This window comes from Lactuca saligna, chromosome 1 (genome assembly GCF_052625555.1).
Source record: "Lactuca saligna cultivar CGN05327 chromosome 1, ASM5262555v1, whole genome shotgun sequence".
NCBI lineage: Eukaryota > Viridiplantae > Streptophyta > Magnoliopsida > Asterales > Asteraceae > Lactuca > Lactuca saligna.
Window position 1 is genome coordinate 72,137,631 of NC_136417.1, and position 5,241 is coordinate 72,142,871.

The window sequence follows — 5,241 nt, forward strand, 5'->3', positions numbered from 1 at the left end:
TTTGGCACTGATTATTGTGCGTCTAAGATGCCCTTCGGTTTCCTCATTCTGTCATTCATGGATATATGACCACATCAATATGATGAATAACAACTTTTATGTTAATTCCATGTGATGCTCGATACAGTTGGTGCTGAGATGTTGGTTGTAAGGCTGCAGGGTGTGGTGCGGTTTCCTGGGAGTGCGGTTTTGCCACATAAGCAGCGAATACCTCCCCCTGGGTGCGGTTCAAACTGCACTGCAGTGCGGCAAAAAATGGTCGCAGCTTGTGATTGAGTGTAGATAATTTGACTGTTTTGTGATTGGGTGGGGAGAAATTAAAGTTTTTATTTATTTTTTTTTAAATAAAGTGTGGTACCACTCCTTGGGTGTGGCAAGGAACCACACTTTTGTGGTAAAAATGACGTGGCGTTTACGTCAGAGTCCTAGAGGTAATTTTACCATTTTACCCCTTTCCATACCATCCATATCCTTCACTGTCTATTTCTCAATTAGAGTACTACACTGCTTCCACCATTCTTCCAACCCTTTCCATTTACAGTTTACCTTACCATTAGCTATTTTGGTGCTTCTTTTAATCAACATATAGTTATTTGTTTAATCATTGACATCTTTGTTTATGAGCACTAACAGTTCCAATTGGAGGAATATTTGCTCATTTTTGTATAAAATGACATCTGAATTTTAGTTATGGTAGTAATTTTGGTGGAACCAAACAAGAAATAAATTCTAGTCTTCCATTTGATGCTGGATTTAAGGTGTATAATAATACTTTTTGAATTTTCTTTTTAGGCCAGATTCAGTAAAAACCACTGTACTTTGATTTTTTTTTTTTTTTTTTCGTTTTAACCAGCAAAAGAATATTTCCCTGAAATTTGAATTCTATAAAAACATCTATAGTTTTGTAATCTGTTCGAAGAATTTTCTTATGATTTAACTATAAAAACTTGGGATTTTAGGGAAAAAACAACTTTAACTAGAAAAATATTATTCTAGTTAATTTTTAAAGAAACTGTAGTGTGGTTAAACCAAAAACCATTCGTTTCAGTGGTTAAATAAAAATTAAAAATTAAAAATTAAACACAATCTATAGTGGTTTTTATGGAATTTGCCCTTTTAGTTGTTTTTTCCAAAAAAAAAATGTAAAATGTGAGGGTTTTTCAATGAAAACTAAAAAAGTTCAGCGTTTATTTGGAAATACTTAGAAGTTTGAGGTTATTTTTTGGAAAAAAAAAAAGACAGTTGAGAGTTTTTTTCGAAAAAATTACAAGTACCTACTTCCTTGAATGTCATAACTGAATGTATAGCGAAAGGTGTTCCACATAAAAAGTAATAGGTGACAAATGATATAGTAGCACCATTTGTCTATTTATTATAATATTCTACTTTCGTTGGTATATTTAGTATAGCATCTAACTTTCAAAGTGTTGAAAGTACAATGCTCTTGTGATAGAATGGCAGAAAGTAGTGTGCTATAAACAAAAGTATGTTGTTATTGTTTGTGTTACGAATGATTCACTAAATGAGAGTAGATATCTATTTCTTAAAGGAGCCATAGAGGTTCTTCCTAAGAATCCGATATACCTCAAGAAGTCAAGGCCATGTCTATTAGTTTGAATACACTTTGGATTTTCCCCTTTTGATTTGATACATATATAATACAAAACCCAATTTAAACTATATTTTTGTAGGTAAAAAGCAAAGGGGTAACAAGTTTGATTATGGTGTGTTGCGTATCCATCGTTGGAAAAAAAAAACTCACTTTCCTAATTGCCCTATACTTTCCTGATAGGAGGAAATTCGGTGAGTGTAATCATTTAAATACGTATTGCCAAGATCTTTTAGGGCTAAACCATATCTTGAATCCAAACAGACATGGATGAGTTGCCTTCCAACATCATCTGCGAGTTGTTTTCAAGATTGCCCATCCGATCATTGTTTCGTTTTCGATTTGTATGCAAACTGTGGTGCAATTTGGTTAGGCCTGGCAATGGAGCGGGTTTTGACCCTGATCCGATCCAAACTCTTAAAAATTATATGGGTTTGGAGCATAGTTTTTGAATCATTTACCCGTTAACGTCCTGAATCCGCTAACCCTTTTATTAAAAGGGTCGGGTATGGATCATCACTGATCTGATCCATTTATAACCCGCCCCGTATAAATTTTAGAATTATACATTTATATTTTATCATGTCTAAAGTTTAATTTTAATTCTAAGTGAAAGTCCAAAGGGAAAAAGCCAAAGACCAAACTATTTTTATTTTTACATAGGACTCGAAGAGTCAACTTCTAGATGGTTTATTAACAAGAATCATGGTATAATTTCATTAATATTTCATCACGCAATCACTAATTTCATTTATAAATCAATAAAGTCATTATCAACTTGAAGAAAGTTTGCAATTGCTATTCTCTATCACCGCATTCGACATTTAAATATCAAGCGGAAGTTATTACAATAGTGAATTTAATTCCAATCGAAAATCCTCGAGTATGTAATGTGTTTTCTAAATAAACATTTTTGTTTGATTATTCAAAAAACCTACGGGTTATGGGGCGGGTTTGGATATCTATTGATTCGGTGGAAAAGGGTATGGGTTTGATTATTCAAAACCCTACGGGTTACAAAGCGGGTTTAGATTAGATTTTGAAATTTGTTAAACGGGTTTGTATCAAGGTCGATTCGCTCCAAACCCGCCCCATTGACAGGTCTAAATTTGGTTGATGATCCATACGTTGCCGTCAATCATGTCAGACAAGAAGGGAATGAACCAATACCCATCAGGTTCGTGATTCATCCCAATCCACCACACATATTTCGTTTTTTGCGTATCAATGAATCTTCCATGGAGGAAGAAAAGTACCCGGTCATGGAACTTGGGTGTAAAGAATCGTTGCCAGTGGTTATGGTTCGTGGTTGTTGCAATTGGCTGCTTTATTTATCTTTAGCACAAAACCATGGTCGGGATCTCAGCACCACTTTGGTTGTGGTCAATCCTCTAAGGAAAGAATGTTATCAATTGCCACCCATCGATATTAGGTTAGGTAAACAAAAGTTGATAAATGGTGTGGAGGTTTGTTGTCCCCAAAAGTCAAAGACAACATCAAGGAAGTCAGAAGATTTCCTGATAGGCTCATTTTGATCAAGGTAGTCATAGAGGAAGTAGTGATGAACGTGTGTGTGCTAGTTTGGAAGCGGTGGAAAACAAAGGTTTTAGGAAGTAGTTGGATGATATGGTTGAAGAATCCAAGAGGACCAATGATTTCTCTTGGGTAAGACTTTAATGAGTATATAGGAAGAGAGTCTAAGGGGGCACCATATGGGTGTTGCTTTTGGTACTAAAAACCTAGAAACATCGTCTGCTTATTGTGTTTTCCTCTACATATGCTTTGGTGGTCTTAGACATGCTCTTCATTTCTTTGGTTCTACCTTCTTCTTTCCAAGGGACCCTTTGATGAATGAATGAAGTTATGCTATGATCATACCCAGATAGAGATGATAGTTTTTCTATGATGTCTCCCAGTTATATGACGAGTAATAACCTTGTCTTGTGTTGTTGAGCACTTCTTAAAAAAGGGATTCGTATTTGATTACTTTGCATAGTTAGGGGCATTTGAGTCGAATTAATTACCTCGTTTAGTGAAATATACCTTTAGGTGTGTAGAGGTTGTATGGTGTTTCAAGGGAGAACTATGTTTTCCAACATAATTTTTGGCTTTAGAAGTTCACATGAGGAGGATATCTTAAATAGGGGTCAAGAAAGATATACCAATGATTCTTTGATTTTCATTAAAAAGAGAACATCATAGGCTTCTAGGGATAAGGTTGTTATTGAAATATGTATTAGTCACCCACCCATTCTCTCTCTCTCTCTCTCTCTCTCTCTCTCTCTCTCCACAAAACACGTTCCATTTGTTCTGAGAAAAGGGTTCCGTCGACTGAGGCTTTTGGCAGAACGTCGTTGTTGTCGTCACAGATATGAAACGCCATCGCTGCTATCCTCACTCCCAAATGACGATGGTTGTGAGGGTTTTTAGATATGCTTTATCGGTGTCTCATTGTGGCGGCAAGATTATGGTTTCGTTGGTTCGTGCTTCTTTTCCTCTGACTGATACTGTTGCAGCTAGATTAGGGTTTAGGGTAGCGATTGTATTAGGGTTCTTATACCTGAGTACTTGTGAAGCCTAAGGTGTAACATATTAGGGTTTTTATACCAAAGTTCTTGCGAAGCCTAAGGTGTAACTGCCACTGTCACCTCCATACAAGCTACGATTTTGTGTTTGTGGCGACTCTGGCTCCAACGACGTTGAATGCTGAAATGAAAACGAGAAGGGTTTCTTGGAGGTACGCCTCTGGTGAAACAAGAGGAAGTTGCTAGGGTTTCTTGGATTGTGAAGTTGCAAATCAGGAAAAATGTGATGTTTTATTTTTTAGATTTAGAAAAAATATGTTTAAATTCATCAGATGGTGGTAGTTCTTGAGTTTCAATTTGAAATTGTAGATATGGAATTATATGATAGGGGTGGAAAAAATATGTTTGAATTCATCTAATGGTGTTGGTGGTGACCGACAGTGGCGATAACGGTGGCAGTGGTGATTATTGTTGACCAACAGTGATAGTAGCGGTGGCGCTTGTAACTAACGTTGGTAGTGATAGCATAACCAGTAGTTGTATGCTAGAGAGAGGGTAGGGTGGGGTAGGGATGGGGGTAGTATTTTTTTTGTTTAAATATGTAAATTATAAAATGTATTTAAATAAATAAATAAAACTGAAAAAACAAAAAGTAAGGACAAAATCCTCATTATAAAAAGTTCAAAGAAAATTGGATCAACTCGCAGCAAAATGAAAAGTTTTGACAAATAGTGTGAGTCCAAAATTTTTTGGATCAAACTTGTGAGTTTTGACATAACACATGGAACATTCTTGCAATTTTGTCTATTTCTAATAAATAGCAGGGCCTCTTGGGTTGCCTTCAAGACTCAAATTAAGTAAAATAAATAAATGAGAAATTAGTTTATTAATTATTATGGTTTAATAATTAATTAGAAACTAATTGGAAAATATTTTGGGGATTAATTAAAGGTTTAATTATTTAAAAGGTTGAATATCAATTAATCAATAATTGATTACTCAAGAGTCTTTTAGAACCCTAAATTAGATTGGGGTTTGACGAAATCTGTAACACCCCTCGATATGGCCTAGTTGTAAAATGATTTTCAAACAAAATGTAAAATCTTT